General features: G+C 41.0%; 1 protein-coding gene across 3 annotated transcripts in view; it reads right to left on the bottom strand.

Moving 5' to 3' along the window:
• AKAIN1 (A-kinase anchor inhibitor 1) overlaps positions 1-25,329 on the bottom strand; it is a 79,358-nt gene that overhangs the window by 21,791 nt on the left and 32,238 nt on the right. The window lies entirely within an intron of this gene.

Genomic DNA, 25,329 nt, shown 5'->3' with positions numbered 1-25,329 from the left:
CACAGTGGGCTTTGATAAAGGTCTGATTTGCAGCCAGCTTCACCCCTAAGTTACTAAGCAACTTGACAATTCATTTGACCTGTCTGGGTTCAAGGTTCCTTTTCTAAAAATCCTCTGATATTCAGCGTTCTAAAATGTACTATGCAATTATTGTGATAAACTATTATTTTCATAGCTTTTAAGCTTGTGATTTTTGGCAAATCAACTAGAATGTACACAGTATACAGAAGGATTATAAGCATCTATTAGTGAGAAGGTTCCCTAAACTAAATAATTACCTAAATTACCTAAAGTGCCCTAACCCCTCCTCAAAACCAAGCCCCCCTCAATTATTATATTACTGATTATTGGTAGGAATTAAAATGTTCACATCTTATAGCAATGCATTTGGTTTTTTTGCCATTTTGCCCCAACAAAATGCTAGAGTTGTCATTTTTCTGAATTAACACATTTGGCTTTCAGGCACTAGTCAGTTGCCAATTTTTCCCTTTTTGTTTTGCTCTAGGGTGCACAAAAAAGTCTTTGCTGCGCTTTTTCTCCCTGTCTGTCCTCCCCGACAGCAGGCACAGAGGACCACCGTCCAGGGCTGCTTCAGGAAACAAGGCACCATTTTGTGTCCAAAAGCAGAAAATCTGATTCTCACCACAATATTTCCACATGCTCCATGTTATAAGAACCATATTCAAACCACATTCCCATGATAAACACACAGGAAAGACGAAAGCTGTTGATAAATACCAATTCCAGACAGAAAAGTCTGCTCAACACGGATAAAAGGAAGGTCAGAACCCGATTTCATTCTTGGATCCTTGCACAATCAACGCACAAAATGACATTTGAAATTGTTTTCTTAGAAGTTGACAGAGCATGATTTAAGGTTACAAGAATGTTAATCACAGTAAACATCTTCAGTAACTCTAAACCAGAGTTCACTGAAACATGTGAGCATGTTTCCTTTTGAATCAGTCACAGGCACTACTTTTAAGTATGTTTCTGCTCCTAAAGTCACATCTACCATAATATTTTTCACCATCTGCAAAATGTAAGGCGTGACTGGCCTAGGTGACAGTGACTAGTAATTTGCTACACTAACATACATAGATGTGCTAGTTATTAGAGAATGGTCCCCTTGTCTATCATATTAAAAAAGAGAAAAGAATTAAATGACACAGGAAGAACATCACACATGATTTTCATTCCCGCATACTCAAATGTTTTTAAATTATATAATCATTAAGGTAGTGTGATCTTAGCACCAAAGCAGTCAGATGGATAAACGGAACAGGTTAGAAAGCCTGGTACCTGACATTTGGTAAAGAAGGCAATTTGAATGAACAGAGAAAGACAGTGAGAAAACTGGGTAAATTTTTTTTTTTAATTTTTAAATCTCTAACTCCAGATGGAGAAAAAATGGTGACTGTTTTTAAAATAAAGAACATACATTGGATGCATTAGAATAGATGTATGTGGTTGGAGAGAGAAATGGCACTGAGGATGGAGGATAAAAGGAAAAAAAGAAAATAAAAAAACAAGAGCTCTGCATGGACCAATGATGATGGTGTGCCGGAAGACAGAGAGGAAGGGAGAATCAAAAATGTAGAGCGAATATATATTGGATCTTGGGGAGAAAAAGTCCTTCTAAGAATAAAAACAAAGAAAGAAATCACAAAGAAGATTGATAAATCTTACTACGTGACAATATAATCTTCCATATGTCAAGAAAAACACAAACAATTTTCAAAAGCAATAAACTAGGAAAAATGTTGGTTATATATGTGAAAAGCGGTTGGTATCTTAATATGTAAATAGGTCTTGCAAATCGATGACAACCCCAATATAAAACAGAAGTTAACTATAATGAGCAATTTACAAAAGAAATAGTCATACTGATCCACTAAGCACAAGCATTAGCCTGTGTACTTTCCCATATATAAAAGTACAAAAAGGACTAAACCCACAAACACAGAAAGAAGAGAAAATGGAACAGAGGGCACCAATAAAGAGAGAGCTTTACAAATTTGTGGACAAAGAAAAGCATATAGGATTGAGTAGACATAGGAAATAGTCAGAAAAAGCCACATCCTAGAATATACTAGAAGAGGACTGTCAAGAAGGTGGGACTCAGTCAGCCCAAGAGAGCAGAGAGACTCTGGGATCAGAATCCACAGTATTGTGGAGCAGAAGAAGTAGGGTTCAACAAATGCAGAATGTGCAAAAACAATAGCAATATGCATTCATCCTCCTTCTTCAGTCCTATCTTCATCCAGAACAAAAACATGATGGGTGTATCTCTCCCCAGGCAAAAATAAGCCAATAATAATAATAATAAAATGATGGCTGGTTTCTACCTCATGTCCACAAGATGGCTGCAATAGATCCAGGCATCACAACCTCATAAAGCAACATCCAGAGGTGGAAAGTGGACTCCTTCCTCCTTCTGACTATTTCTAAGAGCTAGGAACCTTTTACTAGATGCCTTCCTCCCTTTCCACCCCCTCTACACATGTCTCAACCAGCAAGATTTCTTTCTTATCTATTTGGTTATATGGCCACCCTGAACCAATCACTGGCAACAGGAACGGAACCATCATTATAGCCTAGACTAATCAGTGTTTACCTGAACCACATGCGTGAAAGGTAGATACCAGGACAAAATCAGGGCTCACCCAGATGAAGGAGGAGTTGCTATTGTCTAGGCGAGCATCAGTGTCTGCCACAACCATGTTGTTAACTTTGCAGAAATAGCAGGCAACGTCATCCCATCAAGAGTTTATAACAACAGACTCTGCAACAGACGTGATGTTTTACAGGGCAGATTCTCATAAACCATTGCCAAACAGCGGTAATAATAACCATACGACAGCGTTTTGAGTTTTATGACACTGCCCTGGCTCTACCTTAAATATTTTACTTTTCCCTAATCCCCACTGAAAAGTTTTCCCTACAGTCTAGTTGGCATCAGAATACGCGTCACGTTTATTTTCCCACGTGGCCTTCTTTCATACTTTCCCCCACCTGAAGTGCTGGACGCCAATCTTTGTAGTAAATTACTGCTGCCACCGCTGCTGCTGTTTCTAGCTAATCTTCACTAAGCACTTGCTATGCTCCTGGCACAGTGAGCACATTTCATGAATTACCTCCTTTATTCCTCTAATCGCCTACAGGAAGTAGTGCTGTTTCTCCTACCTGCAGGCAGAAAGACAGGACCACATGCTCTGCTCACTGCAGAGGAGACCACCATTTCTGCCCCTGTCCCCCAACCCAATCTGAACATGATTGCCCCTGAATTATGGCTATTGCCAGAATTTCTGTCGCTTTTGCTTTTCCTTAAGCCCTATTATGGAAAAGGGTAACAACGGGTGCTCTTCTGTATCATTTATATCTTGAAATGAACGAACAGTCTGCAAGCACAGTTGGGTGAAGTAAAGGGAGGAGACCAATCTGAAAACTGTTTATTCAGCGGAGCAGAAGGAAACAATAAAGAAATACGACCCGCCGCATCATTCTGCCATTGCCCTAATGCAGCCTTTCTTAATAACCAAAACGGCCAAAGTAGCCACCAATGATTGAGCACCTACATGATCTACTACCCACCAAAAAGTGGATGTCATTTGGCCTGTTTTACAGATGAGGAAAGCTGCAGCTCAGAAAGGTTAAGTACCTTTCTGAAGGTAGCTCAGCCAGGAGGCTGCAGATCACAGTTCAGATCCAAGCTGCCCAGTTCCAAAACTCACGCCCATTCCTCCTCGGCACCACCCTGTCTCCATGTTTCTATATCTTATGTTGTTTAAAATGCTCCTTTATCCTGAAACCTACTACCAAGTTTTTGTATCTTTGTCTTGGTGTAAACATTTTCCTTATGGTTCCTGCCTCCAAAGCTAGCCTCGCTAAGAAATGTGCCCTTTGGATGACAAGGACCATAAACAGGTGCTCTTCTCTTCACAGGAAACAATTCTTTAAAAAACAAACAAACAAACAAAAAACAGTGTGGGGTAACTACATAAGGGATCTAAAGGAGATGTATCTCTCAGGGATCTTCAGAGAAACAGAACCAATGGGATAGAGACAGAGCTAGAGACAGAGATTTAAAGGAACTTGCTCACGTGATCATGAGGGCTGGCAAGTCTCAAATCTTCAGGGCAGGCCAGCAGGGAAGGGTTGATGTTGCAGGCGAGTCTCTGGAGGAGGAATTTCTTCTGCCTCCGGGAGCCTCAGTCTTTTCTCTTAAGGCCTTCCAGGGATGGGATGAGGCCCATTCATGTTTGACAAAAATCTGGGGACCATCGCCTGGCCAAACTGACATGTAGAATTAACTGCGGTAGGAAGGCTGGGTGAAATTTACAGCGGGGACAGCAAACGCACAGCACGTCGGCACAGCCAGCGCCTCTGCCTGAGCCGCCACAGACGCCCTCCGTCAGCCAAGGCCTTCCTCCCTGGCGAGGTCTGCACAGCTTAGCTCCGGGAAGCCAGGCTGAACTGGAAGACGAGATGAACCCACTGGCCTTCCCCACACCAGCACCATGACCATGGGTCACATTCCACACGCCCACCACCAACAAACTTGGCAGCTCCAGGCTCCTCTGAGGTCCCTAGAGGGTCTAACAGACAGATTTAGAAAATCCCGATAAACTAAAAGCAAGAAAACACTTTCTCTCAATTAACATATTTCTGAGCAAAAAGATACAACTTTATAATAAACTATACACATAATTTTCTAGGAAAGAAATGAGTCTTCATTAAAACATGTTTATATTAACTATCTACCATTACAGGCAATGCCCAGCCAGTATAGTTACTCTTCACCTGCAGCCCCTCAATCCCATACCGGCCTGAAGTTTTAATAACTGTAACCAATGAAATTTTACATTGGGAAAGTGTTATATCTGCCCTTGGGAGTCAGCAGACAGAGGCAGCTGAGAGTTCCTGTAGACCCTTTTTTGCCCAAGGTTCTAGAAGGACAACTCAATCAGCACGAGCTTGGCCAAGGCCAATGTAAATGTGCTTTTTCTAGGGAGAGCGCTGGTCAAGCTATGCCAACATGATGATGATCACAGAGGCGTCATTAAGAAGACAAAGTTTATCTGCAAAGAACTGGTCCAAGGTAGCAAGACTCCCATAGTCCCAAGTCAGCATCTCAGCCTATGGGAGTGGACTCGGGCTGGGGCTTGCTGGGCCCTGGGGTGGCAGGGGAAGGTTTCTGAAATGAACAAGGGCCAGGCAGAGGACAAAGGCCTGCCACACATCCCAGCCCCCTCCCGCCACCTGAAGTCCTGGACTGTGCCATGTGTACCTCCTGTCCGCCCACTTCATCAGGTACAATCTCCTCATGCAATTATATTTGTATATAAGACTGACACACCTTCACACATTTGGCACAGTCAAAAATATTCTGATTTTTAACAAAAATACTGCCTTGTATGCATTATGTGGCAAAATATGTGGTATTAGCAATTTTGGCAGAATTTCACCGGATCCTATCAACCACAAAATAAAGGCAAAAAAACCAACTTTGCAACTGAACACAAATAGACTACAAGTTAGAGAAAAGGCCTATTCCTTTTATAATCAGGTCTATCTTTGATTCCAAGGATCTCTGGAGACAGCGTATTTATTACTTTAGTAATTATTTAGAGGTCTATTTCCATGACTGCCAGCTCTGTAAGTTTCCATTGTCTGACCTTAAACAATAAGCACTCACAACTTTGGGCTCATGACCACAGTTCTTTCACTGGATGGCTGAGCAAGTTAACCCCTGGCCTTCAATTTCCTTATGTTGAAATTAGGGGTTGGACTGGTAACTCCAGAGTTTTCTGTCTCTGCTAACCAAAGAATTTATACAGTCCCCTAATGCATTTTACATGCTCCGTAATAACAATAGCACACGTATTTACTGCTCCATATTTGATAAATATTTTATTTATGAACTGACTCACAAAAACTGTATCAAGTTAAGTCAAAGGTTGTGTTTTCCCAATAGGACCGCAACAACATCTCTTGGTCCCCCATGTTCTTCAGAACCTTGCCATCCCTCATCAAGAGATGGAATCTATTTCCCTTCCCCTTGACCTTGTGTGAGCATTTGGGACTGCCTCAATTAACAGAATATGGTAGAAGGGATGGCTTGACTTCCAAGGATAGGCGATACCGCGTCCACCTGGCGTTTTCTCCCTTGGGGTGCGCACTGTGGAACCCAGCCACCATGCTGTAAGGAGACCCAGGCCATGTGGGGAGGCCACGTAGAGGTGTTCCAACCAACAGAATCCAGCTAGGATCTCAGCTGACAGCCAGCATCAACCATCAGTCGTGGAAGAGAACATGGCCTCAGATATTCGTCATCCCAGCTGATGCCAATGGAGCAGAGACAAGCTATTTCTGCCTTCCCCAAAGTGAAGATTCGTGACCCAAATGACTACTGTCCTTTTGTTAAGCCACTGAGTTTTGTGGTGGTTTGTGATGCAGTTAATAGATAACTAGAATAAGGCTGGTAGTATTTTATCCTCATTTTACACATGAGGAAACAAGCAAAAAAAAGACTATGTAAGTTGCCCAATATCATACAGCTTGTAAGCAGAATTTGAACCCAGGCAGGTTGACTCCACAGACTGGGCTCCTAGTATGCTATATATCTGCTTAATAAGTAATTGGTGATAGATAGAATGATGAGTCCCTGATTCACAGCCTTACTTATTCCTTGTGATATTTCACTGACCAAATTATTTAATATATTTTACATAATTTTATACAATTATATGTATTTTCCCCCAAGAAATCATGTTACCAAAGGCTAAGACGATCCATAACATTTTAGGGAAGAAAAAAAAGAAAACAACACCCTATATCAGAAAGGGTTTTTCTTGGTCTCTTCTATTTGTACTTCCCAAGAATATAAGAAATAGAATTTTTACTGCCGGGAGAAGCAATTTCTCAAGTGCCTGACTCAATTCATTTATACCAAATCTATAAAACTCCCTCTTTCATATTAAGACTGTGAAGATCAGGTTCCTGCCAATGAAGAAAAGAGTTACAATGGAAGAAAACAGGGGTGAGATCTAGATAACACACTTTTTGTTTGAAAGTTTACAGCATAATCAGATATTTTGAAGAAGGACAAATGATTTGGTGAATAGTCTTATTTAAACATTGTCTGAGTTCTAATGCATGTGAAATGTTTCATTTCACAACTGGTTAAAAAGTATTTAATCATTCAAATCCTATAATTTGATATTGTAATATGCAAAATAAAGAGCCTAACAGAACCATCCTAATTACTACTAACCATGAAAATGCTCAGATCCTCTTCCAGGAGAGAACTTGCTTTGACTGACCATACGCTGCTGCATAATACATGTGAATTTCCCTGGGATTCACTGCATATAATTGCTGAAAGCCTTTTGTGAAATTACACACAAAAAAATTTTAAATATCACATCATGGGGCATAGTAGGTGTTTTTTGGTGTGTGTCGTATTTCATTGTGTAGCTTTCTCATCTTCTGTGTATTTTTTGTTTTCCAAATCATTGGTTCAAGAAACTGACATTTTCCCCACATCCAAAAAGAAGAACAGCCATCAGTGACATAAAAGCACATCTAAAAGCAGCTGGTGGGCTTCCCTGGTGGCGCAGTGGTTGAGAGTCCGCCTGCCGATGCAGGGGACACGGGTTCGTGCCCCGGTCCGGGAAGATCCCACATGCCGCGGAGCGGCTGGGCCCGTGAGCCATGGCCGCTGAGCCTGCGCTCCGCAACGGGAGAGGCCACAACAGTGAGAGGCCCGCATACCCCCCCCAAAAAAAAAAAAAAAAGCAGCTCACAACTCGACTGTGAGCCAAAACAGAAATGAGGGGCTAACTTTGCTTATATTCTAACTGGAATAAAATCGTGTCCTTTCCTTTGACAGAGAAAACAGTCAAGACACCGAGCAGTTGTTTTTCTAGTCTCTGTGCCTAAGCATGATGACAAGCCCCCTGAGGGCAGGGGTCACGTCTGTTTCACTCGCGCCCAGGTCTGGCACAGAGTGTTTGCCTCATAAATTAATTAACATGAATCAAGCTCTGGGAATTCAGAGGGAAGCTTCAAAGAACCTTCCTGAATGCTGGGAGCACAGAGCCGTCGTTAGGCCCTGGACCACACCGACGGCGGTCAGCGGCAGCAGCAGCAAGTGCCGTGCGAGCACCTGTCCAGCCTGGCCCTTCTTTGCCCTCATCCCCGCCCCTGCCATCTGCTGTGCGTGATTACGGACCTAGAAATGGGATACCAGGCAGAAAAAGGGGGTGGGGGATTGATTCTGGGCTGTCTGGGATCTTCGCTCGCCCACCCCCAGCACACTTCCTGCCACGTGAAGACAACAGTCCGAGAAAGATGCTCTGAGCTCTCACCCTGCAGCTTCCCCCCCTGCCCCGGACCCCTCTCCCCTCCAGGGTTCGTTCTGCACCTGCTCTCTGCCCCCTGCCCTACGTTCTCTGGCTTTTCTCCCACGAACATTTTTTTTCAACTTTCAGACGTGCAGAGAAGTTGCAATAGTGCTGTGGACTCTGGTACTGGAGACAATCCAGCCTGGTTAGGAACAAGCCCGGGAACCATCGCACAAGAAGGGCCAAGCCTCTCAATGTCCTGCCCTGTGGGAGAGGCGGTGCCCAGGAGGGTTCCCTTTCAAGGGGTCACTGCCTACAGGGACCCTGAGGGCCATGTACCACGTCCAGGCGTGGTCAAGGTCCACCTTGGAGAACCTGTCTCTCATCAGCAAATTGACAGCAAAGAGCAGTAAGCACAACTGCCCACTTAGACGAAGCACTGAGGGGCCCGACTACTGCAGCGTAAACAGTCCCTCCCCGCAAGGAGCAGAAGGCAGCGGTCTCTGGGGGAGTGACCGTGACATGGAGGAACATGGAGCAGAGCCCACCAGGGGAACAATTCTACAAAGAGAGAACCGGCCCTGTGTGCAGGCCTCTGATGCTCTTCAGAGACAGAATAGCAACCTTGGCAGCAGTGCCTACGTTGGGGAGGCAGGCATCAGGACCGTACGACGTTCAGCGGCATCCCTAGCCTCTGGACCAGATTCTAGTAGCCAGGGCCGGCTTCATGGGCATGGGACTGGTGCAGGCACATGAAGCCCCACATCTGGAAGCCTCCTGTGCTTGATTCAAGGCTCTGCTGTCACCACCTTGAAATTCTTCATGATCTTATCTTTGAACTTGAGTTTTGGGATGGTGGAACAGAGACATATCCATGCAGTATGTCATTCCCTGCCACCCCATACGCATATAAATATAGCTTTAGTGATGCCCATGAGCACAGAATTCCAGTGGATCATGATGTGTGTGAGTCCAGTGAGGCTCAAAGCCTCCATGCGAGTATGAGGTAAGTGTGTTATGTCTACAACTGGGGGAGGGGTTGGGGGTGGCGACACTTGCTGTTAGAACCACAGCTTGCTTAGAACACGGGAAGAAGGCTATAGCAGTCTAGGAAACATGCACGACCAATGGACCCCATCATATTCTTTCTTGTTCTTACTGCTCCCCTGTATTAGCCAACAACCTAAGCTGAAAACAGTGACATAGAAGGAAAGGGAAAGATGGGGTGATCCTTAGTTCCTTTTTTTCAGTCCTTCCTGAGTCATCAGTGAGCCTAAGGTCACATGTTGGTAGAACATGTGCGTTCAGGAAGTGAAATAAAGACAGTTCAGTACGTTTTGTGCAGCGTTTCCACTGTTCTGGTCAGAAGTATATATGCATGTTCAAGCTACAAAATTCAAACTGTGTAATTTCTTTACAAATAATCATTTTGAACAATAAATATATATAATCACCTCTTGTAGTAGTATTACAAAAAAACTCAGGCAATTCAAGCCCAGGGTCACCAAAACCAAGTGGGACACTTAGCATATTAAATAGCATTAAATATTTATTTTCAGACTCATGCATTGTATGTAATACTCTATAAAAAATAAACATACTCTTCCTATTTTATGATATGTAAATTGTTTCTAAGTTAAATTACATAACAAAAATATGTCTTAAGCCTAAGGGAAAACTGATTTGACGATATACTTATCTTGATTCTTTTCTTCTGTGTTTGAAATCTGCAGTGTTATGCCCTTCTGAAATGTGGAACCAAGAAAACTGTCCCTATTTCTCCATTTGACCCAGACTATTGTAGGAACACCAAAAGCTACTTAGAACATCACTGTAGAGCATATAGAATTGACACTGCCGGGTGGAATTCCTGGTATATTCCAGGCGTTCTGCCTTATTCCTTCTTCCACTGTGACACCACACCCATCTAAGAGTCATGCCTGCAGGCAAACCACCGGGCAAGAAGGTTATATCCCACGGTCTCAGTGCAAGTCCCTGGTTGAAATCCCTCTAGGACTGTATGCTCCTGCATTGGAGGACGGGGCTACCTTGGCTTTGACCCCTAGCCTTACCAAGGTGGCACTCATCTGCCTAGACCCTCCTGCTAATTGTCATGATAATCCTGCTTCTCTAGCTGCCATGGTCATTGAGTGACTGTCATCTCCTCACGAACAAGTGGGACAAGACCACTCCCAGTATCTAAAGAGTGACAATCCTACAGCCCTGCTAATAACCAGAAGAGGTATCTTCCTTCAACCAGAGCAGGGCCTGGCTGGAAAGACCCCATGTGGGCAGAAGAGTTAGAAACTTCTCTCGCTTTTTACTCTAATGGGATGACTATGAGGTGAAAAGAAAGATGACCATTGACTCATTCGTTCATGCATTTATCCGGCATGTACCAAGTGCTTGTACGTGCCCCGTTCTGAGAAGAGAAGACACAGGAGGGATAGGAGTGCAGAACCAGGCGAGCTGCCTGCCTGGTGCGCTTGCCCTTTGAAGTGAGATCAGTGGTTCTCAGCCCAAATGCAGTCAACCACCTGGACAGCCTTTAATGAGCACTTACACTTACGGCACACCACTAGAGATTTTTATTTTACCAGCCTGGGCTGGACCCAGAGCACTGACAGATTTTAAAAGCTTCCAGTGTGTAGCCAGCACTGAGAATCCCTGAGCTACAGCACAGATAGTTACAGGTGGGCTGGAACCCCACTGGGACCAAGAAGTAAAATACCTGTGATCACATCAAAATCCCAACCCTTTTAATGTACTGTATGCTGATTTCCTTTGGGGTTTCCCTTGATGTTTAATAAAAGTCCCCCTGGCTCTGCTTGGAGAAACAGAAAAAGACCCATCTACCCAGGCTGGAGGCAACTCTTCAAGGGGAACATAGCACATCTTAGTCCTGTCCTGGTGTTGGCAGTGGTTAAAGGGAGATGACCTCAAGCAGAGTCAGGCCCAGATCAAACACATCTGTTCGCCTTAGAGAGTTTCCTTTTAGATCTTTAATATATTTCTGCCTTGAGGACATCTTTACTGTCATTTAGAGGTTATAAAGACCATTTCTTTAAAAGGTACATTCATGTGCCTAAAAGCAAAGACAAAGGGGGCTCTGCTTCTCCCTTGGTGGTCCCTGTCTCCCCAGCCCACACTCCAGCACTCACACACGCAGGGTCCTCACGCACGGTGCAGTGGCACTAAGGGATGGTCGATAGAAGAGGGTTTCTCTGGAGTAAGGCTTTCCTATTCTCCAGGGCAAGCTTCCCAGGAGGAATCAGACCCAGGGAAAGACAGTCACTTCCTCCCCAGCAGAATCGACCCACCCCTCCTCTTCATGCCCCTTTACTCTCTGCCCTTCAATCACAGAATTCTAACCCTTTACTGTACTTCTGTATATCAAAGTCCCAGTGTCCACGCCCAGCAGAGTGTCTGGCTCAGAGAAGATAGGCAGTGAATGAATAAATAGATGAAATTATCTAAAGTGTGTGTCCCCCACCTCCACCCACCTATCCATGGCCTTCCCTGACATCCCCAGCTCCATCCTCACCAAGGACACTATTGCTCTTTCCCCAGGTCAGGTTGCAAGTGGCTCTAAGGGCTCTGCTCTGCTCCAAGGAATCGGAGGAGGAGTGATCATACCTACTCTTCTTCCTGAGTCCCATTCTGATGGCTAAGAGCTCCACCCTACTAGCAATGCCCCAAAGGCACAAGAAAGAATGGCAAGATAAGGGAAACTTTAAATGTTGTCCTTCTTGACCTAAGTTATTTTTAGAGCAAGACAACTATCATGTATGGATTTGTACAGCATGGCCTGATTGGTGGTGAAGTAATTTATTCTGAAGCATGAGTCAGACTGCAATTAAGGCTATAGGGAACTTCATTCCAAATTCCCTGGCTAGGGGTGATCAAAACCTCATCTACGGTACTGCAATAAAGATAGAATTTCACTTTTTATTCCTGCAAAAATGTAAAATTTAAATGGAAAGGCAAAAAAAAAAAAAAAAAACCAACACACACACACACACACACACACACACACACACAGAATGTTAGAAATAAATTCCATGGAAAAAAAAAATGAACTTCTGTCAGACAACACAGATGTGCATTCTATGGAGGCCTCCTGTCTAAATACCAAAAAGACCCATCATTATATGTGGTTTATGAGATGTGTTCAGAACAGAGACTTTACATTCGTAATCTGAAAATATTTCTTGAGTACCATAAGCTCTATTTCTCTCATTTGGAAAAAAAAAACAAACAAAAAAACCCACGATATTTTAAAGGGAAAGGAGAAGGCATTTCATTTTTGTCTACTAATTTCAGCAAGTAGATCCTCTGTGACTATTTGGAACATGAAATAGCATTTTAGCCACAAATTAAAGAAAGGCAGTTCTAGGTTGGCATTTCTTTATGCCTTGCTTTAAAAAATAATGCATGTGACACACCCAGCACATAGTAGGTCTTCTACAAATGTAGCTCCCTTGCCTCTTCTTGCATTCATCTTCTCTGCCCAATAAACATCTGTGCTGAGAACTAAGATGCTAAACCTCTAAGATGCGGAGGAGGACTATTTAGAAAATATTTTGGAAAGAGGGGCAGGAAGCACATCACTTACCCAAAGTCACACAGCAAGTCAGGGAAACTTTTGAAGAAAAATTCCAACCTCTCTGGTAATCTCTGGATCATGACTGTGAGGTTGTCTCAACAAAGTTAATGGCTTTCTTCCCAATGAGATTTATGTAGGACCAAAGATAATGTTCAAAGAATAATATCTAAGAGTGTGTGTGGCCATGACATATGATCACGAAATGGGAACTTAGGCTCCAAGGGAAAAAAAAAAAAAGGGATAGAGAATGTGAAACAATATCTCAAATCCCAAAATACTAATTTACCCTAACTACGTAGTTAAATATTAAAAATATACTGCATTATACCTTTACCAGAAAATCATCATTCAGCTTTTAAATTTAGAGAAGATCAGAATGATTCAGATCAGCAAGACCGCCATCTGCTTTCAAGCATGCAGCTGCGAGCCATTAAACAGCAACTTTCCGTGATTCATAACTTATTCATCCCAGGATGCACTCCGACACCTGCTTTATCATCATTTCACCTTGTCAGAGCATTTTACTTTAAAGTTTTGTAACCTCTACCCAGGTGACACAGTGAACCAGTAAGCCAGTCTTCTTCTATGGAAAGAATCAACTGTATAGTTCCCTAAGACTGATGGTCCAATCTTGAAATCATATACATGCATATATATATATAATACACATTCTTAGTCATTGCCTTTTAAAACAATAATGTCAGTAGTCGCTACCATTTAGCACCCCGTAGTCCAGGCACTTCATCTTTATCATCACCACCCTGGAAAACAGATATTCTGATCTTCATTTAACAAATGAGCAAATCAGCAAGATGGGATGACTTAGCCAATGCCACAGTGTGGACATGGCAGAGGTGAGCTATTTGCACCCAGGCCTATCTGTCCCCAAACCCAAGCTTCTGCAGCAACCAACTATGCCTCATATTTGAACTGCCGTCAAATAACTGAAATATTCTCATCAGTTGTATAGAGGAGGAGAGACTACACTTAACCCAATACCATTTATTCTCGACCCAAGAAATGTCTTGCATGTGGCACTTAGTTAATATAAATGCTTTAGAAATTATAAAGCACTGTGTAAATCTGTTAGAGCTTTTTATTTTCCCTTCTATTTTGGCAGTTCTGGCTGTCCACTGTTTCGCCCTCCATCACTGGCAGTGGCCAGGAGAAGATGAAGAATCCAGGAAGTGTGAAAGGACAGAGCCCATTTCAAGGTGGTTGAGAGAGTAACTCGTGTCCTCTAACTTGGAAGAAGAGATGCTCAATATACAGAGATTCTCCCCAAAGGAGACCAGTTTTACCTCTTTTTCTTTGTCTCTAATTCTAGCGTGCAAATTGTCTGCTGCTTGCTATGTATTTAAAACTACGTTGTGTATAGAAAATAAGTGCACCCAATGTCAAATCTTGGTTCTGAAACATTAAATTGATCAGGCATTCTGAACCTTTCTTTTATCATCTATAAAAATGGGGACAATGACAACTCTGCTCTATGTCTTTTTTTAAAATGATATGTAGAAGACAACTGAATGGCATGAAAAGATAATGGTACGTCCTGTAAACAATCATGTCCAAAAATAACAGCCATGTCAGAATTATCTTTTTATTTAAGAAAGTGAAAGATGTAATTATAGAGACAACGTCTGAGAAGTTGTATATAAAAAATTAACAGTTGTTGCTGCTGGATAATATTGTGATTTTTATTTTCTTCTTGATTATCTATGCTTATTAAAATTTCTAGAACTATAACAACAAAAATTTTCAAATGATGAAATATTGTTTAACTTTAAATGATAATGGGGAATTAGAAAATGCAGTAATGAGCTTCCCTGGTGGCGCAGTGGTTGAGAGTCCGCCTGCCGATGCAGGGGACGCGGGTTCGTGCCCCGGTCTGGGAAGATCCCACATGCCGCGGAGCAACTGGGCCCGTGAGCCATGGCCACTGAGCCTGCGCGTCTGGAGCCTGTGCTCCGCAACAAGAGAGGCCGCAACAGTGAGAGGCCCGCGCACCGCGATGAAGAGTGGCCCCCACTTGCCACAACTAGAGAAAGCCCTCGCACAGAAACGAAGACCCAACACAGCCATAAATAAATAAATAAATAAATTTTTTTAAAAAGAAAATGCAGTAATTATATAAGAAAAACATCTACGCAGTCAGTAGCTAACTTACCACCTTTAAAACTCTATGCATTTGATTAAAAAGAAGATCCAACAATATGCTATTACAAGAAACCTACACTGAATATAATGATAAAGATATTAAATGTAAAAGGATGGAAAACGATACACAGTCAATTCTCATTTAGAGTAGTTATATTATAAAGTCACTGGAAATAGTGAATTAGCAAATATGGAACCACTGCTCCCAAGGGAAGTACAAGGGTTAGGTTCCTGCAAGCCTCTGGTCACAACATTTTTGCCAACCGATCAATACATAACTTTGTTGTATGTATGTTTCAGTTTAAAGACATTTATTTGTTTGTTCATTTGTTTGTTTTATTTTTTGGCCGCGCCATGCAGGGTGTGGGATCTTAGTTCCCCGATCAGGGATCAAACCCATGCCCCCTGCAGTGGAAGCGCAGAGTCTTAACCACTGGACTGCCAGGGAAGTCCTAAAGACACCTTATTTAATACGTGATGCTGATTTCTTAACATCGACCTCACAGCCAACAGCACTGTAACTGATGCCTGAATGGAGCTTATCTAATAATCTCCTCCTCCATATGGCACATCACAACTTTCCTGTACTTAGGACATTAGACGACACCTCAGCACCACACCGGAAGGCCACATTAAACAATGAAATCACCAAGAAAAACACAAATGTGTAAAAAACTAAATAGACCACAAAAAGCACATTTGTTTACAGTATGAGAGCTGAAAAAAAAAGGTAAAACATTGCCTTGTTCAACCTCAGCTGGGAACATGTATATCAAGCAACTCAAATTTTTTGCCATTCTATACATGTGCTTGAATGACAGAGAAAGCACTGCAAATATTGATTTCCATTGATCTATTTTACTAATAAATTTTAGTGAGTAGGAAAACTTACGAACATGGAATCCATGAATGATGAGAATCAACTGTACCGTGCAAACACTGCTCAAAGGAAAGGTGATATGACTAGGTTATTATCAGCCAAAATAGACTTCAGAGCAAGAAAAATTACCAGAGATAAAGATACAACAATCTTAAATGTATATGCACCTAATAAAAGAGCAGCAAAATCATGAAGAAAAGGTGATAAACCAAAGGGGAAACGAAAAAATCGAGTTTTTGCTAGAGGCTTCAGCACTCCTCTCCTAGTAATCAATAGACCAAGTAGACTGAATATCAGCTAGAATATAGAAGAATGAACAACATCATCAACCAACTGTAACAAAATGACATTTATAAAGCACTTCACCTGAAAAGAGCAGATACACATTCTTTTCAAGGGCACGTGAGCCATTCACCAAGATAGACCATACTCTGTCTCAAAAACAAACCTTACCTAATTTAAAACAACTGAAACCATAGAAAGCTTATTTTTCTGACCGTAATGAAATTAAACTGGAAATGAATAACAGAAAGATATGTAGGGAATCTTCAAATAATTGGAAACTAAACAACACACTTCTAAGTAATTCATGGGACAAAGAGGAGGTATTGAGGAAAATTAGAAAATATTTTGAACTGAATGAAAATACAACATTAAAATTTATAAGATATTCTAAAGCAATGCTTAGATGGTAATCTATAGCATTAGATGCTTATATTAGAAAAAAAAAAGAAAGAAAGAAAAATCCCAAATAAACAATGTGTCATCTTAAATCTGGAAAAAGAGAGGCAAAGTTAAAGCAAGTAGAAAGAAAGGAATGATAAAGAGCAGAAACCAATGACATTGAAAATAGGAAAAACAATAAGGAAAATTCATGAAACAAAAAGATGTTTCTTTGAAAAGATTTTTAAAAATTAACAAACAAACCTGTAGCCAAAATGTCAAACAAAAATAAAAACATAAATTTCCAGTATCAGGAACAAAAGGGAGCGATCACTACAGACTCCACATAGATTAAGCAGATAATAAGAGAATATTACAAAGAAATTTATTCATATAAATTCAACAAATTAAATGAAATGGACTAATTCCTTTATTTTTTAATAGATCTTTATTGGAGTATATAATTGCTTCACAATACCATGTTAGTTTCTGTTGCACAAAGCGAATCAGCCATACGCATACACATGTCCCCATATCCCTTCCCTCTTGAGCCTCCCTGCCACCCTCCCTACCCCACCCCTCTAGGTCATGGCAAAGCACCGAGCCGATCTCCCTGTGCTATGCTGCTGCTTCCCAGCAGCCAACTATTTTACATTCAGTAGTGTACATATGTCGATGCTACTCTCACTTCACCCCAGCTTCGCCCTCCCACCGCATGTCATCAAGGCCATTCTCTATGTCTACCTCTTTATTCCTGCCCTGCAACTAGGTTCATCAGTACCTTTTTTTTTTTTTAGATTCCATATATATGCATTAGCATACGGTATTTGTTTTTCTCTTTCTGACTTACTTCACTCTGTATGACAGACTCTAGGTCCATCCACCTCACTACAAATAACTCAATTTTGTTCCTTTTTATGGCTGAGTAATATTCCATTTTATGTATGTTCCATATCTTCTTTAACCATTCACCTGTCGATGGACTTTTAGGTTGCTTCCATGTCCTGGCTATTGCAAACAGTGCTGCAATGAACACTGGTGCATGTCTCTTTTTGAATTATGGTTTTCTCAGGGTATATGCCCATCAGTGGGACTGTTGGGTCATATGGTAGTTCTACTTTTAGTTTTTTAAGGAACCTCCATACTGTTTTCCATAGTGGTTGTATCAATTTACATTCCCACCAACAGTGTAGGAGAGTTACCTATTCACCACACCCTTACCAGCAATTATTGTTTGTAGATTTTTTGATGATGGCCATTCTGACTGGTGTGAGGTGATACCTCATTGTAGTTTTGATTTGCATTTCTCTAATAATTAGTGATGTTGAGCATTGTTTCACATGCCTCTTGGCAATCTGTATGTCTTCCTTTGTGAAATGTCTATTTAGGTCTTCCTCCCATTTTTTAACTGGATTGTTTTTTTTGATATTGATCTGCATGAGCTGCTTGTATATTTTGGAGATTAATCCTTTGTCTGTTGTTTCATTTGCAAATATTTTCTCCCATTCTGAGGGTTGTCTTTTTGTCTTGTTCATGGTTTCCTTTGCTGTGCAAAAGCTTTTAAGTTTAATTAAGTCCCATTTGTTTATTTTTGTTTTATGAAATGGACTAATTCTGTTAAAAACTACCAAAACTCAGCCAAGATAAACAGAATGGTCCTATATCTATTTAAGAAATTTAATTCATGGTTAAAGAGCTCCCTACAAAGAAAACTCTAGGCCCACATGGTTTCACTGATGAATTCTACCAAACATTTAAAGAAGAAATTATACTACACCATCTCTTCCAGAAAACTGCAGAGGAGAGACCATTTCCCATATCATTTATGTGGAGAGCATTATACTGATACCAAAACCACACAAAAATAGTGCATGAAAAGCAAACTGTAAACCAATATTCCTCATGAACATTGACAAGAAGTCCTCAACAAAATATTAATGAACCGAATAAATATATCATGACCAAGTGAGTTTTATCTCAGGAATGTAAGGCTGGTTCACTATTTGAAAATCAATGTAATCCACCATATTAACAGTCTAAAAAAGAAAATCCACTTGGTCATATCATCACAAGCAGAAAAAAACACTTAACAACGTTCAACATCTATTGATGATAAAAACTTGCAGCAAACTAGGAATAGAAAGGAACTTCCTCAATCTAAAAGAGTAGCCACAGAAAATCCTACAGCTAACATCATACTTACTGGTAAAGACTACATGCTTTCCTCTAAGATTGTAAACAAGGCAAGAATGTCCACTCTCACTACTCCTATTTAACATTGTACTAGAAGCCCTTGCCAGTGCAAAAAGGCATAAAACTGGGAGGAAAAAAAAAGGAATAAAATGGCCTCTATTTACAGGCAACATGACTGCCCACATAAAAATTCCCCCAAAATTTGCAAAATAGCTCCTATACCTAATGAGAGAGGTAGGTAAAATCATAGGAAACAAAGTCAACATGCAAAAATCAATCATATGAATGTTTAGATACTGAATTTTTTTTAATGTCATTTAAATGCTCCTCCCCCAAAAGAAATACTTAGGTATAAGTCTATCAAAACATATGCAAGATCTGAAAACTACAAAATATTGATGAAAGAAATAAAAGACCTAAATAAATGAAGAGACATATCATGTTCATGGATTGGAGACTCAACATGCTTAGGATATTAATTCTCCACAAACTGATTTATAGATTTCACGAAATTCCAATCAAAATCCCAGCAGATTTTATGTAGATATAGGCAAGCTGATTCTAAAATTTATAGGGAAAAGCAAAAGAACTAACCAAAAAAATTTTGAAACAGAGGAACAAGGACTTCTCTTGTCCTTCCACAAGGACCTTCACTACTTGACTTTAAGACTTGCTGTAAAGCTATAGTAATCAATATGTGTTGTTAGTGGAAGGATAAGATGAATGAAACAGAACAAAGAGTCCAAAAATAGGCCCATATAAATATAGTCAAATAATTTTTTAACAAGTTACAAAGGCAATTCAACAGAGAACAGTGTCTTTCAAAAAAATGGTATTGGAACAATGGGACATTCATATGCAAAAAAAAAAATTTAAACTTGACCTGTAATTCACATCATATCCAAAAATCAACTTATTATGGACTGAATATTTGTTGTCCCTCCAAAATTATCATGTTGAAGCCCCAACCTCCCATGTGATGGTATTAGGAGGTGGGGCAGTTAGGAAACAATTAGGTTTAGATGAAGTGATAAGGGTGGGCATCAAATCCCATGATTCAATCTAAATGGAAAATTATAAAACTTTTAGAAAATCTGCCTGACCTTGGGTTATGAAAAAGTTCTAAGACATCATCAAAAGTAAAATCAACAGAAGAAAAAAATCAATAAATTAGACTGCATCAAAATTTAAAACTTTTGCCCTTAAAAAAGGTAAAAGTGTTAAAAGAATGAAGTCAAGACACAAACTAGAAGGAAATATTTGTAAATCACATATTCAACAACAGATGTGTATCCAGAATATATAAAGAACTCTCAAAACTCAATTATAAGAACACAAACATCTCCCCGCAAAATGGGCAAAAGATTTGAACAGACACTTCACCGAAAGGAGATACACATTCAACAGGGACCTACTGGACTTCCCTGGTGGCGCAGTGGATAAGACTCTGCGCTCCCAATGCAGGGGGCCTGGGTTCAATCCCTGGTCAGGGAACTAGATCCCACATGCATGCCACAATTAAGAGTTCATATTCCACAACTAAGGACCCTGCCTGCCACAACTAAGACCCCTGCTGCAACCAAATAAATAAATATTTTTAAAAAACCCAAGGGCCTACTGTATAGCATAGGGAACTCTACTCAGTATTCTGCAATAATCTATATGGAAAAAGAATCTGAAAAAGAATGGATATATATATATATGTATAACTGAATCACTTTGCTGTATACCTGAAACTAACACAACATTGTAAATCAACTATACCCCAATATAAAATAAAATTAAATTACAAAAAAAAGAAGACACACCTATGGCAAATATTGATAAAATCCTGAAAAAAATTACCAAAATCATTAGCCATTAGGAAAATGCAAAATAAAATGACAATGAATACCATTATATGCCTGTTAGAAAGACAAGGATGCAGACCAGCTGGAATTCGCAAACATTGCTGATGGTAACACAAAATGGTACAACCCTTCTGAAGAACATATACTTACTATAAGATCCAGTAGTCCCAAGCCTAGGTATTTACCCTAGATAAACGAAAACCTATGTTCATACATAACATGTACAGGAATGTTTATCACTTTATTCATAATCACCAAAAACTGAAAATAACCTAAACTTTTGGGAAAAGGGATAAACACCTGTGAGTCCGTTCATACAATGGAATACTACTCAACAATTAAAAGGAATGAATTCTTGATACAGGCAACAATGTGGATGAATCTCACTGACATTATAGTGAGTAAAAGAAGTCAGTCTCAAAAGGTTATATACTGTATGATCCCATTTATATGACATTCTGGAAAAAGCAAATCTGTAAGAGTAGAAAACAAATCAGTGGTCACCAGAGGTTAGGGGTAGGAGGAAAGGTTTGATTACAAAAGGGGTAGCAGGAGAAGATTTTTTGGTACAAATGGAACTGTTCTGTGGTCATTATACAACTCTATGCATAAGTTATAACTCAGAGAACTGTACATCCAAAAAAGGTCAATTTAACTGTATATAAATTTTTTTAAATAATAAATTAATTAAAAATTTTAAAAAACCCTTTATGCCAACAGAAGAGAATTTAAGTTGGCAGACTGCAAACCTTACCGTTAAGACAGTCCGCTATATAATTTATTCATTCATGGATCTCTCAAGAATTGGTAAGAGATTTATATAAAGAAAAGCTATAACACCCTTGCAATAATTATTTTCTTAAATACTTTTGATAGCTCTCTCTAGAACTATTTTCGTTAAATGTTTTTCAAACTAATCTTAGAAGTCAAGGGACTGGCTAATGGCTTATAATTATACCATTTTTATTCCCCCCTGAAATCCTTATCAGACCTTGACTAATTCATGTGCAAGAGAAGAGAGATCGCTTTGCTGACAGAACCTCTTACTTGAAGGCAATCCAAACAAAGTCAAGTATACATTAGGTCCATCTACAGAGAGGTGCATTTTAACCCCTGAAGTATATACTAATCACTGGGGGAAAGGGAGGAATTGCCCAGGGATAAGGAAGCTTCTGTCCTCACTTTCCACCTCATACTCTATTCTTTAACAGCTCTTCCTTAAGGGAGGAGGGGTTGCTCATCTGATTGTTCATAGTCTTGAATTCTTTGGGTGAAACCATGGCATTGAAAAGACACTTGAATTTGTGAGCATCTTCTTTCTCATCCTGGAATAGGCCAGGAAATATCCCGACATTCTCCTGTGTGCTTTTTTTCACTTCCAACACCAATGTCCAGTGGTCTTTCTTCTTTCTTCTGCTTTGACTTTATCCACAAATTGGTAAGAATGCCTTGATATTCCCCACAAAACCAACAGTACCATATGGGAAGTCCAGACATTTTCTTCCAGAACCTTTTCCTTTTCTCCCAAGTGGGAGCTTTTGCTATAGTCACAGACTAAGTAACCTGGGTCAATTTAGTAGCATATGCACAGGAGCTAAAATATTTTGCCATGTTGTTTGTGTCACCCTCTTTCCTTTAGCACTGGTGGTATGCATCTAAATCTTCTCAAATTGCTCTATGAAGAAGGATTCTAACCACTGTTTGGGAGTAAGAAAGCAGGAGGAATAGATTAGATATTTAGGAAAAGCAAAGGGCCTGCCTTTGACCTTTTGCCTCAGCCATGGCCCCACCCCCACCCCAGCTTAGTTTTAACCTATGTTTAGGGATATATGGTATTTACAGAGAAATTCTGTAATTTTTTATTTCTCATTTAACTGTTATTAATTTTGTGTAATTCCTTTAAAGGGAAGAAGCAATGAGTGATAGCAGCCTTCCGGTAACTGAATTCTCAAATAATTAGTAGCCTTGGCCCTTACCTTTAAGGGGTTTAACATTGGTATGCACAAAACTAAAACCCTCTTAAATTACAAAGCCTATGAATGGTACAAGAAGGGGGAAAAGTGTAGAATTGAATTGTCTACCCTATGTAAACTGAAAAACCACCCAAAGAACCTGCCCCACTTAAGCCCTGTTCCTTATAATCTGTAGATGAATTGAAACAAGAGAATGCAAGACTATTTTATACTATATGATGAGAGTGAATCGTAACTAGAGTTATATAAGGTTATTTCTCCTTCATTCCATTATACTTCTGGACTTAAATTTGCTTCATGAATCTCTGTCACTTTTCACCTTGCCTTTAAGGTAAGCAAAGAGGCAGCAGAACCATTCAAAGGCAGGACAGTCTATACAGGCAAGGCCGGAACTAGGACTCAGGCTTCTTGTCTCCCTTTGCTAAAATCCAGAAAAGCTACAATGGGTTTTGAAGGGCATAGTACCCACGGACCCAATTTTATGATCGGCTCACTGTTAATTTGTTATTATATTCATCTTGAATTTTCTAACACTTTTTATTAATTTTGGAATAACCATAGCACTTGCCTCTGTTCCCTCCCTTCCTGAGTGTCAGGTTGGCTTGGAGAAAGGGATGGGGGAGTATTTCCCCTCACTAGTACAAAACATCTGGATCCCCAGATTAAAGAGATTTAGAAGAGCAGGAGTCCTAGAAATGAGGTTGTAATGCTGAAAATCTGGCAGAATTAAAAAGCAATTCATTGTTCTGATCTTCTTTCAGAATAATATCACTACATGAGTTAGAAGACTTATGATCAGTAGATGAGAAGGTAATTGACATAATATTTTTAGCACCCTGTTCTTACTGCCCCAAAATGCTTATGACTTTTCAAGAGAAACTCAAAATTGAAGAAATGACCCAAAAAGTGTTTCCCTGTGAGTTTCTGTACATATCCTATTCAGGTCAATTTGTGCTATCTCTAACAGTTATGAAAAGATAGAACTAATACAAACTTGGGGAAAAATGGAAAAATAAAGCCCTACCCAAATGGTGGGCTCCAGAAATTCCCCACTGCTCGTTACACAATCTTCCACCTATTACTATGCTTTTAGAAAATGCCTAGTTAACATCGCCCAACAATCCTCACTGCACAACGCCAGCCCATCCCCCCCCCTCGGAAGTGTAAGAACACTTCCCTTTGGCTATGTCTGACCTTGGACCAAAAAGCAGCTATCCCTGAAACTAAGGTATTTTGTCTGAGGTATAAAAAAGAAAGAGAATCTGAAGTCAGAAAACTCCAGCTGAGGCTGGCAAGACAATCTGGAACCACCACCTCCCTGGGGGGTGGTAAACTAGAGATGATACTGCTTACCTCAGAGGGCAACCTGAAGATCGAATGAGATAACGACCTGAAAATGCTTTTACAAAGTGTTAAGTAGCTTATAAATGCAACAAGGAGCTGCTATTTCCCAACGTCACAGATTCTGGGTTGCTTGAGTGTCCTTCGCTGTACAGAACACCGTCTCCCCTTGAGTTATTTGGGGTGGGCAGAAGGGCTCCTGGGCTTTCCTCTAAGGCATTTCTCTGAGTCACTGCCTGTGGTGAGTGTCAGAACGACAGAAACTCATTCCTGCCTCCTCAGCTAGCCTGCTGATTTGGGGGTGGGGGGGCTTCCTTTTCTCCAGTTTTGCTATGTGAATTTTTTGAAGGCCAGGCTCAATTCTTACCTTTTAAAAATGCATTGTACCTCTCCTCCCTAGCCATCTGAGGTCAGTGGCCACAGCAAATGCAAATCAACCTTTTAAGTTAAAGAACCATAACAAAATTAAAGACTTCCAGGCCCCTCTACTCTTTTCCTTACTTTTTCTTTTTTCTTTTTTCCCCCACAACGGTCTTCAACGATAGCAGAGCCTGTCATTTAAGAGAGGGGGAAAAAAGACTGAAGCTCTTCCCTAGAGAGAGCTTTCTACGTTAATAATGACCACGCTTTCCCCGCCACTCCCTAACTCTCCTGATCTCACCCGAAACACACGCCCATGTCCTTGCTGGGGGGCTGGGGAGGCTCACTCAAATACACACACGCGTACGCCAGTCTGCCCGGTCAACCGCAGGCAAATGACTCTTCGCCAACTTGTAGCCACAGAGAGCAGCAAAGGGACTGAGTCCTTCACCGCCAGCTCCAAAAAGACACTGCAACAGCCAGCGGCGCCGCAGGAGCAGCCTCTGTACTGCAGCCTCCGGCCGCTGGAGTTTCAGATCTAATTCCTTAAGGAGTACTGCTCTTCCGCCCTTCGTCCCACTCCCTGGGCTTCACACACTTCTCTCCCCAGGAGGTCGGGAGGAACGGGGTCACTCGATCACTTCTACGGAGGGGGAAGTGGCACTGAAGAAGGTTCCCACCGAAGTAGCCCGAAACCCACTACTCTTTGCCCCACCTCTCCACCCTCCCGCTCAAGTAGGCGCCTGTGCTGCTGTGAAGGTCCCAGTTCGCAAGGTGCCTGAGTCCGACGGGATACGGCGCAGCAGGCGGCATTAGCAGCGGCGGGGCAGGACGAAGGCTGAGCTTCTTACAGGACAGATGGGGCGGGACTGGGGAGAGGGGCACTCTCCCTCCCGTCCCCCGCTCACAGGCAGTAATAACTCCAAACGCACGGGTGGGCCGAAGAGAAAAGTCTTTT

This window comes from Delphinus delphis, chromosome 13 (genome assembly GCF_949987515.2).
Source record: "Delphinus delphis chromosome 13, mDelDel1.2, whole genome shotgun sequence".
Classification (NCBI taxonomy): Eukaryota; Metazoa; Chordata; class Mammalia; order Artiodactyla; family Delphinidae; genus Delphinus; species Delphinus delphis.
Note: the sequence above shows the minus strand (reverse complement) of the source record. Positions and strands in the feature narration are given on the sequence as shown.